Here is a 19557-nt window from a genome sequence, read left to right on the forward strand (position 1 = left end):
TGCTTGCCCCAGTCTTAGCAAAATTCCCTGTTGGTCTAAAAGCCAGGGTAAAAGACCCAGCAGGAGATGACATTTTATGCCGACTTCAATCTCTCCCTTCTCCCCCAGAAAGATGTTCCTTTTTCCTAGGCTGGGAGGCTGGGTTCTGATCCACCGCCACCTCCCTGAGAAGGTCCCAGGACCACCGGAAGCAGCTCAGCCGTCCCGAGCCCCAGCACCCCTCCCCCTCCCCTCCATCCATCACCAGCAGCTGCTGACTCCCTCTCCCCCCATTCCAGCCCCTCTTCCTAAGCCTGCAGCCCCGCCCCCGTGTCCTCACTAAAGTTGAACTGCACCCCTGCCTCAGAGGGCTGAAAAGAGACAACCATCGCCGAGTCATCGAAGAATGCAAGAGGAATTAGAGCCGGGAGAGAGAGAGAGGCAGATACATAATTTATGGTATGGCGGAGTATGAGTGACAGGCAGCAGCGGGAGGCCTCAGCACCTTATCGATCCTTTCAAAAAACCTGAGAAAGGGCCCCGTGCTGAGGGCCAGGGGAGGCATGGAAGGTGCAGGCGGGGGCAAGGCCATTAAGGACGCACCGCGACCAGGCCGGCCGCCCCGGGGTAGGCTGGGGGGCTCCGGCAGGTGAGGTGCGCGCGCGCACGCACTCACACACACACACACGCGCGCGCGCGCGCGTGCACATGCCTCCGATCGATGACACCATGTCAAAGCATAAAATGCATGCTTTGGCTCTTAAGCCAAATGTGCGTGAGATTTTTTAAAAGCATCGATTCATGATGGATCAATGGAAATCGAGGCCTATCTTTTTTTTTTCCTTGTGCAAAAAGGGGGTAATAACACTTTGCAGAGAGGCCCCCCCCGCGTCAGGGGTGGCAAAAGTAATTGTTCTGTGAGGAGTGCCTTCTCCTCCTCTGCTGGTCACCAGAGAGCTCCGGGAGGAAGGTCAAGGCGTTTGCCTCAGCTTGCCCTCCCGCAGTTGAGGTACCCACCTTAACGAGGGGTGAGGGCTTTCTCGTCTGCACTGCCAGGCAGGGAGCTGCGTTCCGATCGCCCAGCACTCACCCTCTCATCATCCCAGGATGGTCCTGCTCTTCCTCCAATTCCTAAGGAAAGCCGGTCAGCCCTGCCTGCAAACTACATCTCCGTTCCTTCCACCATGTCCATCTCTCACCTGGACTATTGCCTCTCTGTCCATTTCCCACCCAGCAGACAGACAGCTCCCATCTCACCCACAGTAACATCGGGTCCTGCACCGTCTGACCACACATCTCCTCCAAGCTCACCGCCTACCACCCTCCCTTCTTCTCCAGACCCCACTCCGAGATGCCTTCCAAACACACAGTGCCCCCTGCCCGCTCCATCCACCCCTGCCACCCCGTGACACTTGTCCATTTTTTTTTCTCATAGTGCTTAACATGATTTATAGTATTAGCGCTTGTGGGTTTGTTTTTTTTGCTGTTGTTTATTGTCTATAATTTCTATACAGAATGCGAGTTACATGAGAGCAGGGATGTTGTCTGTCTTGTTCACTGCTGGATTCTCAGAGCTTAGAACAGGATTTGGCACAGAGTAGGTGCTCAGTCGATATTTGTTGAAGTAACAGAGAGAGGGAGTGAGAGAGGAAGGGAGGGAGGGAGGGAGGGAGGGGGGAGAGGGAGGGGAGGGGAGGGAGGAAGGAAGGAGCTACACCCAAGGAGGAGACAGCAACGCATCATGAAGCTACCATCAGCACCGTTGCTATAAAACACAAAGACAAAAAGAAATCCCACCACCAGTTATGACCTGCACAGACTTTCACAGGGGCTGGTCATCCATCGCTCAGAGTTCTAACCGGAAGCTCTGAATTGGGGAGTAAGAATCATCGAGGAAAGCGTGTTATCAAAAGCTGCTCTTTTGCGGGGGACAAACTCATCTTTCTGCCTGAGTCAAATGAAACTCAAGCAGCATCATAAATAAGCTTGGTCCACCTACCCAGCTCCTTTGGGGCGGGGCATCATCATCTCTTTCCCTGGAGTCCAAGAGGGGAGCAGAGGCTTCTGCCCTAAAACTGTGGAGCCAGGGGCTGTGGATTTTCCTGGCATCTCAGGGGAGTCCTGGGCTCTCTGTCATCCTGGGCGCTGGCCTCTGGGCTCCTACTTGGGAATGGAGGCTGGAGAGCTACCTTTATTTCTCTGATGTCATTCCTGGAGCCACATGCCATTTTTCACTGTCGTGAGCACTTCCTCGGCCAGGACAGTCAAACATGAAGATGAAATGAATCTTTACCACTCCTCAGAGAGAGAGAAAGACTGAGAAGTTAATTCCACCGGCAGGCTGGTAACCTGGTCCCCCTTCCCTTCCTCCACCGCCCCGGCCCCATCTTGGAATGAAAAGGGGCCAGAATCATTTTATTTGGCCGGTGCTCACGAAGACAATAATTTAATTATTTCCCCAAATCACTTTCCAAGAGGCCAGTCTCATTCTATTTGTTATGTATAGGATGACTTAATCACAACTTTGAGCGGAGAGGGAAACTGGGATGGAATGAGGGATATGGGGGGAGGGGAGATTAAAAAGAGCTTGCTCGAAATGATTCTCTCTCCTTTTTTTTCCAATTGCTTCAATATGTCTCTCGTCTCTCTTCCCCTTCTCTCTCCATCTCACTCCCTCCCCCTCCCCTCTCCTGGCCTCTCTAAGTCTGCTTCTCTTTCTGTGTTTTTTTTTTTTTTTTTGGCTGTGTTGGGTCTTCGTTGCTGCGCATCGGCTTTCTCTAGTGTGGCAGTGCGTGGGCTTCTCACTGAGGTGGCTTCTCTTGTTCCGGAGCACGGACTCTAGGCATGTGGGCTTTAGCAGTTGTGGCACACAGGCTCAGTAGCTGTGGCTCATGGGCTCTAGAGCACAGGCTCAGTAGTTGTGGCGCACAGGCTTAGTTGCTCCACAGCATGTGGGATCTTCCCGGACCAGGGATCGAACCCATGTCCCCTGCATTGACAGGCAGATTCTTAACCACTGCGCCACCAGGGAAGCCCCTCTTTCTGTTTTAATAGGCCCCTCTCATCTTCCCACTCACCCCCCACCGCCTTGGCCCCCAAGCTGGCTCACAGACAAACTTGACCCCTAATCATTTCTGACAGTAAGATCACTCCTGGGCAGAGCAAAGCAAGGTGCCCACCTGCCCCATCACATCTTTTTTTTTTTTTTTTTTTTTTAAATGGGAATTATTTATTTATTTATGTATGTATTTATGGCTGTGTTGGGTCCTCGCCTCCGCGCGAGGGCCCCCCCCCAGCTGCAGCAAGCCGGGGCCACCCCCCATCGCAGTGCGCGGGCCCCCCACCACCGCGGCCCCTCCCGCCGCGGAGCACAGGCCCCAGACGCGCAGGCCCAGCAATTGCGGCCCACGGGCCCAGCCGCTCCGCGGCACGCGGGACCCTCCCAGACCAGGGCCCGAACCCGCGCCCCCCGCACCGGCAGGCAGACTCCCAACCACTGCGCCAACAGGGAAGCCCCCCATCACATCTTTTATGGGCACATCCTGTGAGTTTCCATTAGTGAACCCAGCCCCTGGGGGAACCTCAAACTTGAACATCTTATTCTTGGGTCTTCACTGTCCCAGCTGAGGGTGCCTCCCAACCCCTGATCCGGGCTACATCAGCTATCATCTGGCGCTGTTCAGAGTCAGCGAGGCCAGTGTTTCCCCAGATACCTTTCCCCATACCTAGATGCGAATTTTGAGTGCTGTTCACTGCTCCTCAGGCCTAAAGAGGGCATTTGTCTAGGAGATAAGGCAGAAAAGCAGAAGGACTCTGGAGCCAGATTGCATTACTTACCAGCTGTGTGATCCTGGGCAAACTGCCTAATCTCTCTGGGCCTCAGTTTCCTGATCTGTACAATGGGGGTAAGCTATACCTCTTTCATAGGGTTCATGTAAGGATTACCTGTGTTAATTCCTGTAAAGCACTTAGAACAGTGGCTGACACATTTTAAGTACACATTCAGTGTTAGTTACCATCAGTATCTATCATCTCCTGCCTCCATCCTGGGGAGGCACTGTCTGGCCTGGACCCAAATAGAACTAGCCTGTCAGCTTGCCACTCACAAGGCTTAAACACTGGGTAAATCACGTTTCCTCCCTGAATCTCAGTTTTACTATCCCCACAATGCAAGTGCGAATAGTACCCCATTACAGGAGTGTTTGGAAGCTGGAATGAGTTAATGCATGTTAAGAGCAAAAATTCTAAAGCCAGGCAGCCTTATGGGTTCAAACCCCATCTCTACCACTTATCAGCTGTGTGACCTTGCACAGGTTACTTAACCTCTCTGTGCCCCGGATACTTCATCTGCCTGTAATACTCCCGCATCCCCAACCTCCTAGGGTTTTTGGGAGAATGAAAATGAGTTAATTCATGTAAAGTACTTAGCACATTGTCTGGCACAGAGAAATACCTAGGCAAGTGTTAGTTTTTGCTGATTACTCCCAGAAAAATGTTTCTCACCTGCCTTCTGTCTCTGAAGGATTTCTTCTCCTCTCTTTACTCTCTTCCCATTAGGTGGCTTGGGACAGAAGTTCCTTGTTTTTAATCCAAATCCAAATTGTTCTGACAGACTCAGGCTAGCAAGTCTTACCTCTGGAGGCAGAGGGGGGAGTTGAGTTATTATGGGGGGACCCTTGTCAGTGACAAACTGGAGGAGGTGATGAGGAGTTGAAACTCCTAGACCCAGGCCTTGGAGGCTGGTGCTGGGAAAGCCAGCAACTCCCAGTGTGACCTTGACAAGCCCCTTAACTTTTTTTTTGGCCTCAGTTTTCTCATCTGTCCAAAGGGGCTGACTGCCCACTTCCCACATTATCAAAACACTTAAATAAGATAACCAGGAAGAAGATGTCCTGAGATTGGGACAAATGCCACAGAGCCCAGAGCTGCTTGTTCCATTTGGGGTCCATGGGCAGCAAGAAGCAGAGCCTCACTCAAGGGGCTTCATATCATGGAGGGCACCTGGGCAGGAATCAGAGAAAGAAGGACTGCCAACTTCTGGCAGGGCAGGAATTGATGGGCAATTCTGGCCCTAAGTCAGAAGTGCATGGATTACCTGTCTCTACGAGCTTTACCTCCCTTGAAGGCTTGTGGTGTCTGCTTCTTCAGCCTCCTAGGAAGTACTGTGTTCCTTTACTGTCGCACCTGCTTTTTGGTTTTGCTGCCTTAAAACATCAACTTGCATATGGCTTTGTTTGGCTTGAGGACCTTCTCCATCCACCTATCCATCTACCTATCCACCTATCCATCTCTCCATACATTCATCCATCCACGTATCCACCTATCCATCCATCCATCCAAAAAATATTTATCAATAGTCTTCTATCCACCAGGCACCATAGTAGGTGAAGGACATAGTAAATAAGACAGACTAGGACTGCCTGAATGGAACCGCATTCTAGTCAGGGGAGAGAGATAATAAATAAGCAAATAAGTATATACGTCAGATAATTTTAGATAGTGATAAATGCTGTAAGAAAAATAGAATAGATGGATAGGACCAAGGATGGAGGGATACTTTTCACTGGCTGGTCAGGGAAAGCCTGTTTGAGAGGTGATATCTGAGCTCACATTTGAAAGAGGATCTCGGGGGAGAATGTTCTAGATGGAGAATGTTCTAGACAGAGGGTTTGGAAAGTTCAAAGACACTGAGAGGAAATAGAGGAGCAGATAGAAGGTCAGAGTGGCGGGAGCACATGAAGGCAAAAGTATTAGAAGAGGGGTTGGTGATAGATCAGAGGCCGGATTTTCCAGAGTTTTGTGGAAACATGGAAACAATTTGAGGTTTGGTTCTGAGTGCCATGGGAAGCCATTTCTAACCAGCAAGGAGCATCCTTGCCTGTCATCTAGCTGTGATCGCTGCTGGGGTGTTATTTCCCCCCAGAGTCCAACAAAAGCTGATGTAACCAGGCCAGGTCCCAGAAGTGACAGTGGCAGGAATGAGGCAGGCCCTGGGTGTCCTGCCTTTGAATCCTGGCTGGAGTTGGACTTGCTATGCCGATCTAGAGCTGAGGAGAGTTTGCGCAGGGTCCACAGGGCTCTGGACATCCAATGTGGCCTGGTGAGGCTCTGGCACCTCCCCTTTTTTTAACAGGATTCAGGATTGGGGGTGAGGAGAAGGCTTATGACATCAAGCAATTCACTCTGGTGGTTCTGGGTCAGCTGGGCAAGGTTTAAATCCTGCTCTGCTATGTACTAGCTGATGACCTTGCTAAGTACTTACCTCTCTGAGCCCCAATTTTCCCATCTGTAGAAGGGACACTGTCACAGTGCCCCCCTACGGCCATTGAAAGCACCAAATGATAATGTATAGAAGAGATGAGCACATAGAACTCAATACATTGTAGCTATTTTTCCTATTATTAATCTTTTTTTATTAGCACCATGCACCAGCAATTCTAGACAATGTTAGCAATAAAACACCCCTCCCCATTTTGACTTGTAAGTGGGTGGCCTTGTAATTTATCGCCCATACTGGGGCAGTAGGACAACAGATGTCAACTGAGACCCGTAAGATCCTATGGGATCTGGCCCCCAGCTACCTCTCTAACCTAATTCCTTGACCCTTTCTACGTCATTTAAACTGAACAGCCAACTCTTAGCTTCACAAATGTTCCAAGCTTCTTCCCACTTGGGGCTCCACCCAAACCCTGAAGGCTGGGACTTGTTTGGGGCAGGGAGAGGGGCACTGCAGCCAGAGAGAGGGTCCGGCACGAAGGCTACATGGCACTTCCCTTGGTTCTCATCCAGGATCTTCAGGCCACAGGACCTTTTTAAATTTTTTTTTAAAGGTTTGCATTTTTCTTTTTAATTTATTTATTTTATGGCTGTGTTGGGTCTTCGTTTCTGCGCGAGGGCTTTCTCCAGTTGCGGCAAGCGGGGGCCACTCTTCATCGCGGTGCGCGGGCCTCTCACTATCGCGGCCTCTCCTGCTGCGGAGCACGGGCTCCAGACGCGCAGGCTCAGCAATCATGGCTCACGGGCCCAGTCGCTCTGCGGCATGTGGGATCTTCCCAGACCAGGGCTCGAACCCGTGTCCCCTGCACTGGCAGGCAGACCCCCAACCACTGCACCACCAGGGAAGCCCCACAGGACCTTTTTAGAGACCCTCACTACAAGTAAGCCTGGAGTGGGACGAGGTCTTTCTTACATCATTCCTTCCCTTCACATCTTTTATTACAATAACGATTGTTTTGATATTCGTGTGATTACTATTTATGACCCTCTCCCCAGCAGGCTCTAAGTTCTATGATGTCAGAGGCCATGTCTGATTTGCTCACGCTTGTACCCTCAGCACCTAACACAGTGCCCAGCACATAGTAGGAACCCACAAAATATTGATCAGCTGCATGGATGGATGCCTGATGGAGCTGAGATCCAAAACTAGCCCACATTCTTTCCACCACCTTCATTCTAAGATTGTCAGCCTGGCTGGAAAAGCTGATCATATCCAGGTTAGAGATGCTCCTTATCAAAGTCAAGGCCAAGATCAGTGGGAAAGGATCAGGTAAAAGCAAAGGATCCAGATGTGCAAATTCGCTTCAATGAGGCAGATGTGACCCGGTGATTCCATGCCAGGCGTAACCATTGCATCTGATTCCTCATTTCCATTAAAGGAATTGTAGCAGGTGCAAAAACCGGAGATTATCCCAAGAATTAAGATATGAAAAGCGTGTTAGATCACTAAACTCCAATTAGGGAAATTAAATTGTGCACACTCCCCTCCTGACGCAATATCGGGAGTTTGCATTAGCTCTGGGCTCAGGTTCTAATAAAATTAGAGAATAACACTTTAATTGAATTGTGCTTAAAAGGATCATGTTGACAAATGTGATTGTATCTGGCTGGGATGCACACCTTCTCCAGCAATCATTAAATCCAATGAAATGCCAGTCTCGGGATCTTGACAGTTTTCTGAAACAATCTGTGAACCGTGCTGTATCTTAGAGTATCTAATCAATTTAGAGCCGCCTCATTAGGACTTGGCTGCTAACGGATACTTAAAAATCAAAGCAAATTACTGCACTCCATGGATAACTACCTAATCATATCAATACAACATGGCTGGATTGTGTTGCAACAATTCATTTCCTCTTTAAGAAGCCACTGTCACCCATAATTTACGGATTGAGATTCATAACCCTGATACAGACAGCTCCGATGTCAAGGATTTTCCTGAGCTCAGCATCAAGGGGTACATGTCACCCAAGCTAGTGAGCGTGAGCCCAAGCCAGGCTCTGGACTCCTTTTACTTACATCTACCCCTACCTACCCCCAAGCTCATTCCTGAATAATGAGCCCAAGAACCAACCCTTTTGCACAAAAGAGGAATTGGAAGCTCAGACAAAGAGCATATTTCCTAAGATCACACAGCAAATTAGTGGCAGACCCAGGATTTGGCTCTTCTTGACATGACATCAAACTCTCTAATATCATTTTAATAGGAGTTTAGAACAGTGATTATTCTTTCATTGATGGTTTACTCGGGTCCTATTTTAATATTCTTACTACTAATAAACATCACCATCATCATTATTATTATAATGTGAACAGCCTATACTTACGCAGAACTTATTACAAATTGAATCCCTTTCATTCTCTCAACAACCCTAGAAGTATGTTCTATGATTATTGTGGTAGGCATTAATGCTGTTCACGGAGTATTTCTGGCTCTCTCTCTCCAGAACACGTGGACTGCACTTCCGATAATTGGATGGATCAGGGGACTGTTTCTGGGCAATGAGTGTGAACAGGAGAGACCTGTGTTATTTACAGGCCAGAGCACAATTGCTGGTTCAAGATCTCAATCATTCTTTTCCCCTCCTGTTATCAACCAGCAACATTTGGGTTGGTAGCTGCTCTGAACACAATGAGCAGAAACTCCTCGACGACTCACAGTGGACTTGTAGTGTGAGTGAGAAACACACCTGTGTTGTTGACAGCCACTGAGCTTCGGGGTTGTTTGTTACTGCAAGATAACCTAGCTTGTCTTGATTGGTGGAATTATCATCCCCATTTTACAGATGAGAAAACTAAGGCACAAAGAGATTTGGTGGCTAATACTTGGTCCGGTTCAGGCACTATCAGTAAATTTCTCTAAAGCCCCAAAGTCTCCTTGACTCCTTTTCTTTCTACTTCCCAGTTTCTCTCCTCATTCTGTGGTGACTTCCTAATACTCGTTTCTGAGCCTCCAGGACTGACAGTGAGTGGTGGGCACCAAATCTCGTTTCAGAGACTCAGGTCTGACCTATCCAGACCACTTAGCCCCTGTCACTCAGCTCAGGCCTGGGCAGATCTACTTTGTTTTTTTTTTAATTGAAGTGTAGTTGATTTACAATGTTGTGTTAGGTTTAGGTTTATATGTACAGCAAAGTGATTCAGTTATACATACATTTATATTCTTTTCTCAGATTCTTTTCCCTTATACGTTATTACAAGATATTGAATATAGCTCCCTGTGCTACATAGTAGGTCCTTGTTGGTTATCTAAACTTTATATATAGTGGTGTGTATATGTTAATCCCAAACTCCTAATTTATCCCACCCCCATCCCTTTTGGTAACCATAAGCTTGTTTTCTATGTCTGAGTCTATTTCTGTTTTGTAAGTAAGTTCATTCGTATCATTTTTTAAGATTCCACATATAAGTGATATTATATGATATTTGTCTTTCTCTGTCTGACTTACTTCACTTAGTATGATAATCTCTAGGTCCATCCATGTTGCTGCAAATGGCATTATTTCATTCTTTTTTTATGGCTGAGTAATATTCCACTGTATATATGTACCACATCTTCTTTAACCATTCATCTGTTGATGGACATTTTGGTTGCTTCCATGTCTTGGCTATTGTAAATAGTGCCGCTATGAACATTGGGGTGCATGTATCTTTTCAAATTATAGTTTCCTCCAGATATATGCCCAGGGGCGGGATTGCTGGATCAAAGGGTAGCTCTATTTTTAGTCTTTTAAGGAACCTCCATACTGTCCTCCATAGTGGGTGCACCAATTTACATTCGCACCAACAGTGTAGAAGTGTTCCCTTTTCTCCACACCCTCTCCAGGATTTATCTACTTCTGAATATGCTCTGTTTCAGGCATCTGAACCATTGACTTCCTCTGAAGTCCTTTTGGTGTCCTGAAGAGATAAACATTGTCTAGCAGGTACTTTATGAGAGCCATGCTTTGCCAAAGGACTGGCTCTTTGATGGAGAAATTCCAGGCACAGTGAAGGTCTGGGCAGGGACCATTAGACAGAGACCTTTCTGCACTGTCCCTCCCCCAACCCACCTCCAAGCCTTGGTCCACAGCTGTGGATGTGAGTTCTGGGCGAGGAAGTTTCTGTGTTTCGGTTCTCTGGGGCACGCCTCACCATTGGCCTTGCAGGAGAAGTTTGAGGGGTGGGGCTGGAGGGAGGGAGCCTGAACCCCCAGCCCTAGAAGAGGGAGGAGGAAGCAGCTTGCAAAAATTGTATACAGCTTCAGGAAATGTCTACCCTCTGCCAGTCATATCTGAGTCAGTTAAGACAGTAATTGCAGACCTTCCCCGACACGGAGAGAGGGCAGGATGGCAGGGGCTGCTATTATCCTGTTCTCTCAGGCACAGCAGCTTGTTTACAGGAGGGCTGTGGACTGCGGGGCGATTGTCTGGTGGCTCCGGGGCCAACGGCTGCTGCTTCACACCCCCTGCTTGCTCTTGGGCCCATGTCAGGAATCCTGGTGACCAGTCGTGGGGTGGCCCTTGCCAGGATGCTCAGAGGGGCAGTTACTGGGGTGCAGACGTTTCACCAGGTTCCATTATCAGCTCCCATTCATGTCTCCTGCCCTCCCCACCTGCCACAGGCCCAGAGAAGGCCAGCCCTGCCCCAGCTGGGCTACTTCATTTGAAGACACTTGGGGACTGAAGGCAAGGAATCTGTGTCCCCGTCTAGACTCTGTTACTCATCCACTGTGGGACCCTGCAGGTTCCTTCCCCGTCGCATCCTCCATCTTTCCATTTTAAAAAGAGACCCACTAGGTTAACGCTTATATTTAAGTTATATATCCAATCCTTTCAAGGAGGGGGGCGTGCTTCTTGTGGATGCTGAGGTTCTACACAAACTATTTTTATTTTAATATTTTAATAGCACTCTGATTTTTATAGGTATGTTGCAAACAACAGAAAACTATGGTGGCTAATACGAGCAAAATATATATTAATGAAAGACTGCAGAGTGGCTAATAGCCTCTCCTTTAAGACCAGAGAACAAGGATGGAGATGCCATAACTTCAAATCAAATGGCAGAACTGGTCCTACAGAGCTTGGGGTGGGGCCCCTGCTGGCATAGATGTCAAGAGCTCTCTGCAGACACCACCCGTGCTGCACCCCAGGTGTAGCCACTACCACCGCCACCAACCTCCTCTGAAAGGGTTCCACGTGGTCTCCTTTTTTCCCATCACAAGCTTCTGCTCAAACTCTGGTGAGAGCACATCTGTTTGGTGGACCCAGGTCATGTGATTGTTCCCTAGCTGCAAGTGAGGCTGGGAAAGCAAATTGCTGGCATTTTCAGCTTCTCCATTTTTATGGTGGACTTGATTCATAAGATGGGGGTTTGACCATCATCAGAAGAGTGTTCAAATGCTGAGTGACAAAACAGTCATCAAGTGTCCTCTGCAAATTACAAATATAAAACTAGCTTATAGCCCTTATACAGCTATACAATGCAAACACATTGATAAATTAAATATGAACTTAGCTAAAAAGTAGTAATATCCACATTTTAAAATATTAACATTCAAATTTTAAAATATAAATATTTAAGACGAAGAGTAACATTGTCTTACCAAAACCAAATCATCACCTGAAATAAGAATATGGTGCTGACTGCTACACCAATGCTCTTTTGCGTTCTGGAAGCATTCCGCAATACATTTGCCAATTGGTTCTCATTTGGCACTAATGTAACTTTTCATGTTAAGTTTATCTCTGTTCCTGTTCTCCTTAGCCGTCAATGATTATAGTTGTACTTCTTGACACCAATGTGAGTGTAACCACAAAAGTAGACCTGGCATTGGAAAGTGTGTCACTTAGTTATAAGGTGGTCATCCCAGTGGCCAGAATATTCTGAAAATACTAATGAATGTGAAAACTCTTTACAGTCTTGAGTCTTCCACAATCCAAGGGATTCTCACACATGCTCTCCTTCCAACTTTGGCATGGTAGATATTAGTCCTGCAGGACAAAATTTCCAGTTTCCCTCCCCTTCCAGACACAGAGGAATTGCACTTTCTTCTCCCCTTAAATTCAGGTGTGGCTTTGTGACTTGCCCAGATCAGTGAATGTGTTGCTTCTGGGTAGAAGCATTTCAGAGGTAATTCACAATTCTCCACTTTCCCTTCACCCTGTCACGATGACCAGTGATATTCCAGACAGTGGTACCTTTACAAGCCTAGGTGAATGAAAAGGACATAGACCAGAACTCTGTGCCAGTGGGATAGACATGTAGATGAGTGAGCAAATGCATCTTTCTTGTGTTAAAGTACTGAAATTTTGAAGTTGTTTGTTATGCAGCATGACCTAGCCTGTCTTGACTGATACACTTAGTTAGATAGGGGTTACAATTTTTGTGATCTCCTTTTTACACAACAAAGAACTCTGGCACAGAAAGTTTGAGAAACTTGCTCAAAGTCAAACAGCTAAAAAATTTCAGCTGTAGGACTCAAATCCCAATCCAGGTCATTCCAAATCCCATGCTTCTCCCAGCAACTCATACAAGGGAGAAGACAGAGTCTCTACAGAGACTGGTTACAACCAGCAAGCAAGGCTGATAGAAAACATGGCATGTCTTGGTGGCTGGAGTACAAGTTTTCAGAGCCATCTATGTAAAAGATCACTCTGAGTGCCAAGTACATTTCCACTTCAAAGTGTCCCAAGTTTAATAGTGAGGCATTCTGAATGTTTAAATTTAAAAAGTCATAGTTCTCAAATTCTTCCCAACAGCCAGGGAGGTCGACAAGATGATAAATGTGTTTGGAGCTGCTGAGCTTCCATGCCAAGAAGCAGTCTCTGGCTGTAAACCTGTTCACAGGAGTGATGAGTGTCCTGGTGTCTGTGGGTGGCCATGCAGTTTGGAGGAGAGAGACTCTACTTTCTGCCTTGACGGTTCCATTCACTTGAGAAACAAACATCTCATCTGGAGGCCTGTAAGACAGGTGACTCAGGAAAACACCAGGGGGTACTGGAAGTTCACGGTCACTCCCACAGGACATTAAGGGGATGCACCTGGAAGTAGGCAGGGGTTGCATATTTTAACCAATATTTTCTCGCAAAGAAGCAGCATTCATTGGGAGTTCAGAGCTCAATTCTGGGGCTGAGTATGTTCAGTACACACTTCCTGTCACTTGGTACCAGAAGCAACTGGTCCCAGGGCCCCGGGCACCAGGCTCAGTTTAGTTCTTATCTGGAAATAAGACACCTACATGTTTATGTCTGCCAGAGCCATTAGCTCTTCCCTTTTCTCATTTATGCATCCTCTTACTCATTCTTCAACACTTATATTCACTCTGTTCTAGGTGCTGAGAGTGTAGTAATGAATAATAATGTTGATAATGATGGCGATGATGTTGACCATGATGAAGGTAACCATGCTAGTGACGGTGCTGAGGACAATCCAGCATCCCAGTGGGGTCTGATCAGTGCAAAGCCAGCATCTCCCTGGCTCTAGATATTATGCTTCTATACAAGCACCCTGTGCTCACATTTGGGAGAAATGATGTCCTGCCACTTGTTAATTGCACGGCTGTGCCAGCCCTTGGACATATACAACTGCATACATGTGCCATCACCCACCATGATGTATCAGGCCCATTCATGTCTGTGTAACTCAGAAGAGGCCGGGGTGGGGGGTGGGGTCCTGAGCAATGTCAGGGTGGAGATCAGGGAATTTGGTCTTGCTCTCCCACACCTCAAGGTCTTGTCTGCCTGCTGTTGGGGCATGAGTGTCACTTGGCTGCTGACAACAAGTGGTGACTACACATTTTCATCCAAGAGGGGTGGATTCCTCCCCAGCATCATCTCTGCAAGCGCCCCCAAAAGAAGAGAAGCAGAGATGGTGGCCACTTCCTCTGGCCACCACTGCCTCATCAGTTTCTGCCAAACCAAGGGCTTGAGACTACAGTGCAAACACCTGGAGTTTCCTTTTTTTTTTTTTTTTTTTCTTGGCTCCTTTGTCATAAATTAGTTGACCATACATGCATGGGTTTATTTGGGGCTCTCTAGTCTGTTCCATTGATCGGTGTGTTTGTTTTTATGCCAATACCATATGGTTTTGATTAATATAGCTTTGTAATATAGTTGGAAATCAGGATGTGTGATGCCTCTGCCTCTGTTCTTCTTTCTCCAGATTGCTTTGGCTATTTGGGGTTTTCCGTGGTTCCATATACATGTTAGGATTGTTTGTTCTATTTCTGTGAAAAATGCCGTTGGAATCTTAATAAGGATTGTACTGAATCTGTAGATGGCTTTGAGTAGTATGGATATTTTAACAATATTAATTCTTCCAATCCACGAGCATGGATTCATTTATTTGTGTCTTCTTCAATTTCTTTCATCAATGTCTTATAGTGTTCAGTATACAAGTCTTTTAGCTTCTCGGTTAGATTTATTCCTATGTATTTTATTCTTTTTGATGCAATTGTAAGCAGGATCATTTTCTTAATTTCTTTTTCTGCTAGTTATTAATGTATAGAAATACAACTGATTTTTGTATATTGATTCTGTACCCTGCAACTTTATTAAATTCACTTATTAGTCGTTAACAGTGGAGTTTCTTAATGAAGGGTCAGCTACTTCTCAGAAAGGACAAGGTGGCAGAAATAAAGGTTGGGAATGGTAACTCTCATGGTCATTCCCTTGTTCTGTGAAGATCCTTGCAAACTCAGACTTCACTGGGATGGTTCCCTACTTCTTCTCCCACCCCACACCGTGGATTTTCTTTCTCCCCCTGAATACTTTCTCTCTTTTAAAAACATTTCCTAACATTCCACATCTCTCCATATGCGGGCATTTTCTTGTCTGTCCTCAAGACACTCTGCTTCTAACAAGACAAAGGGAAAGAGGCTCCATGCTTTCTGTGTCCCTAACAGACCCCTTTTGAGGACTCTCAGCCATTGCAAACCCCAAAAGGGAGCTAGGGATGGGGTCAAGTTCCATGAGTGAGGGTGAATTCCACTTCAGTCTCTGCATCCAAGAGACATGTACCAATGTTCTTTCTAGATCACCTGCGAGAATGATACAAACCATCACAGCGGGCATTCATCTCCTTTGGAGTTGGTTCAGTTTGCTCCTAAGTGGAGGAGGGACCATTTCTCCCATTAGCGTGGCTTTGCTGCTGCCCACTGGGAACTATTGCCATCCTTACCCCCCACCCTTATTGTGCTAAGAAGCATTTCATTTCTCTCTTTCTGCTCCTGCTTGACCCTGGCTTCTCTTATAGAGAATATCATATCGACTGTAAAGAGGTCTGTCTGTGCAGTCCAGGAGAAAAGATGCTTTTGATTTTAAGTGTCCTTCTGAAAGGGGGCATGGGCTCTTGCCATATACATTTTCTTATTTGATTCTCCCGCCTCACTTGTGATGGTTATATCATAATCCCCATTTTGTGCATTTGAGGAATCCAGGGTTCAGAGAAATGAAGTCACTTTTCCAAGATCACACAGCAAGTAAGTAAGATTTCAAATCCAGACAGGTGAAGAAACCACAGAATCTCAGTGGTTTAATGAAGAAAGAGGTCTATTTCTCACTTGTGTCCGGTATCCTGACTGGGAGGTTCTCCTGCAATCCAGAGACTCAGGCACCTTCCTTCTCGTGGCTCTGTCCTTTGCAGTAATTGACTCTCAATGTCACACCAGGGACCTTTTTAGTCCAGCCAGCTGGAAGGAGAAAGAGCAGAGCAGATACACAGAGGGGAGTTTGTGGGAGAGTTCTGAGCACCACTCACCCTCAGGCCAGACCCATTCTCTCCCATGGTGAGCAGCCTCCAAATCTCCTCCAAAGAGCTCTCCAGGCAGCTGCTACTGATTAATTGAAGTTGATGCCTAACATGAAACTTTTCTGCCACCATGATTCCAGTGGCTCAAGCAACACATGTTTTTTTGCTCTCTATTTTGGAGGGAGGTGGGGAGGGCACCAGAACCGTGTCAGGAAAATTTGTGAAATGCTTTGAAATGAGCAGAAAAAAAATTGTTGTGTCTTCTGTCTAGTCCATCCTTCGGGATTATTTCCACATTTCTTAGTCTTTAAGCTATTTTACATCTCCGAAAGTTGTAGAGAACTAATAATAATTCAAACGCTTCTCGTCCATAGGAATGCAAATGAATTTTGTTTGGTTGGAATGCAATTGATTAATGCCATGTGGATAGATTATTTTTGCATCTATTTGTAAATTCATTTCCTGCTATCTCGATTGCCTATATATGTGGGTTCTTTGAGTTCTCCTTTGAACAGTTGTAACATCTTGCTTGTTGCCTCATTAATTAATGAGTTAAATAAAATCTTTGATACATGTTCCCTTTTTTGTATGTAAATCATGATTTTAATATATATATGTATATATACATATATATGTGTGTGTGAATATATATCTATATCTATCTATCTATCTACTTATCTATCTATATATATATATCTTTTAACAACTAAAAATCCCCAGGGAGAGAAAGAAACCCTTTGATACATTACACTCCGCTGCTTCTCAGGATTCTCACACTCATTCTGAAAGAGAGGCAGGGCAAGGATTGTTAATTCCACTTTGCAACTAAGGAAACTAAGACTGGGTCGGGGGGGGGGGGGGGGACTAACAAGATGCCAGAGATCACACAGCTAGAAACGGTGAGACTGAGTGTTCAGATCCAGGCGTGTTTGATCCTAAAACCTGTGTTCTTAACCACCTTATCCTGTTTCTCACGTGGGATATGAACAGGGTAGATACTAACACCTTTCTCATTTGGTAAATGATGAAACTGAGGCTCAGAGAAGTCAAATGACTTCGAGGTAAATCTGGGTCCAGAACCCCATCCTGGACCTCTGTTTCCTGGGTCATCTTTATATAAACCAAGTGAGTGTACTTTTCTAGCTAGGATGTTCCTTGCACATCTGTTCTTTTTGTTTTGTTTTGTTTTGTTTTAAAGTCAGGGAAGATTACTAGGTGGTTTTGGTTCCTAAAATGCTCTCTGAACCTTTATTCATAGAAGCCTAAGTAAGACAGGAACCTGGGCCAAAGCGGGCAGCATCTGCCTTGTAGGGTTCAGGCCCTGGAAAGGGCAGCAGCTGCAGAGCTGGCACGGGACACTCCTCTGGGGCCGCGGGAAGGTCATGGTCGGTAGAGGTTCCTGCTCAGAGGGCTGTGCCCAGGACTTGCTAAGGCAGAGCAGGGTCAGGACGGGGAGACGTCCAGAAGTGTGGAAGACTCACAGGCTTTGGGATGAGACGGGCTTGGGTTCAAATCCTACTTCTGCCACTTATCAAATGTGTGACTTTGAGCATTAAATGTGTGACATCTCTGGGCTTCAGTTTCTTCATGTGTAGGATGGAGACCATCACCCTCACTTCACAGGAGGACCCCAGTCCAGCTGTCTTCTACTCAACCAAGCCCCGTGCCTGTGGACTGCTTGTGCCCAGAGCGGGTGCTGTTTCTCAACTTGCAGCCATCACGTGGACCTGCAGCCTCCTGGGCGGTCACTAAGGGCTACGTGAGAGTGGAGGAGAGTCCTTAGAACCATCTCCCCTTTCCTCATGCTTCTTTCCTCTCTCAATCATAAACCTCCTTCCCTTCTGCAAGATGGCTGCAACTTGTCACAGCGGGCTAGTCAAGTTCATTGGCGTCTGCTCACAAAAGGTAAGCAGATCCATGGAGAGGGAAAGATAGCAGAGAGGCCAGGCCCAGCACCGAGGCCCTCTGACTCCCGGAGCCCGAGCTGGGGCTCCTCCCTGATAAAGCTGGTCAGGTTGTGCCCTAACCATCTTATTTATTTCCACGTCCCCAAGGAAATCCACCCTAGAGATGCCCGAGGTCTGCCCCTCTGTTCAAGCGTTCAAGCTGGCTTTGCCAGGTGGTTGCGTCACCCCTGGGTCCTTGTTTTCGACTCCGCAGGCCCAGGTCCTGCGGGGACCCTCTGTAAACTTCACCTCTCGTCAATGGTCCCCGTTCAGGAAAATTGGCTCCTTTGACACCGTTTTAGACAAACCATAATGTGTGTGGAGCTGAAAGAGGTTCTATTTACAAGTCTGCAGGAAATAGCCCTGGGCAGAGGATGGTAATTGTAGGGTGAAGGTTCACCAGGGGCGCAGAGGGGAGCGAGGCCCGCCCTGGGGAGAGGGTGCTGTGATGGGCGAGGGAGTGTAGGGACTGCTCTGCCCCCAGGACCCGTGGCAGAAGGTGGACCAAGGGCGCGGAGGTCTTTCCTTCTGTCTCCTCCGAGCGTGCCGTGCCTCAGCACCCTTGTGCCTCACTCCCTCTCCCTGAGTGTTCTTCCCCCAGGTATTGGAACGGCTCATACACTCACGTTCTTCAAGTCCTGCTTCAAACATGACCTTTCCTGACCACCATTCCCAGCCCCCTACACATCACACACACACACACACACACACACACACACACACACACACGACCTGGTCTCCAGCCCTTGGTTTCCTCAACACACACACACACACACACACACACACACACACACACAAAATACTCACACACACACAAATACACACACATACACACATGCACACACATATATACATGCATACATACACGTACACACATGCACACAGAGAAACACCCACACATACATACATATACATACACACGTATACACATGCATACATACACATACACACATGCACACACATATATACATGCATACATACACATACATAGACACATAGAAACACTCACACACACACACACACATATGCACACACACACACTCCCTATTTCTTTAACCTGCTTTTTCTTCTTCATGGCCCCATCACCTCCGAACACATTGCTTCATTCATTGGTGCACTGGCTGTCTATTCCTTCTACAAAGTAAGTTCCACAAGGATGTAGGGCTTGGATTTGCTCCCCACTGGATTCCTATTGTCTAGAAGAATGCCTAAATGTAGGTGGTGCTTACTCAAAAAATCTTGAAGGAATAACTGAAGAAAGGAACATATGAGTGAATGAATGAATGATTAGATCCCAACATCAAGGGCCTCTTAGGTTCCCTCCCCCAGTGGATCCTATCTCCCCAGGTAGAGGTGGGCTCACTCATGCATTAGACCTTGACCTTCAAGCTGAAGAACCCACAGTTCAGTTGGGGCCCCCATCTGGTAGAAGTCATGGCAAGTCACCCACATATCTGTTTACAAGGCAGTCAGAGCCAAAGATCTGAGGCCTGGGAAGTTGGGTGTTGTGTCCAAGGTCACCCAAGATCAAGGTGTGACCAAGCCAGGATTCAGAAGAGTTTTCTCCCTTCTGGTCCCCTGGGCCCACCAGTTCAGCAGATGAGAAAGCAGAGAGCAGAGTGAGAAC

General features: G+C 47.0%; 1 long non-coding RNA gene across 1 annotated transcript; it reads right to left on the reverse strand.

The window, feature by feature from the left end:
- Positions 1-3204: 3204 nt before the first annotated feature.
- LOC309648990 lies at positions 3205-18721 on the reverse strand. Its single transcript, XR_014256897.1, has 2 exons — positions 7114-18721; positions 3205-6787 (listed from the first exon to the last, which is right to left on the reverse strand). It is a non-coding gene; the product is annotated as an uncharacterized lncRNA (long non-coding RNA).
- Positions 18722-19557: the final 836 nt, after the last annotated feature.

Source organism: Balaenoptera physalus (genome assembly GCF_965194825.1).
Source record: "Balaenoptera physalus genome assembly, chromosome: 19".
Classification (NCBI taxonomy): Eukaryota; Metazoa; Chordata; class Mammalia; order Artiodactyla; family Balaenopteridae; genus Balaenoptera; species Balaenoptera physalus.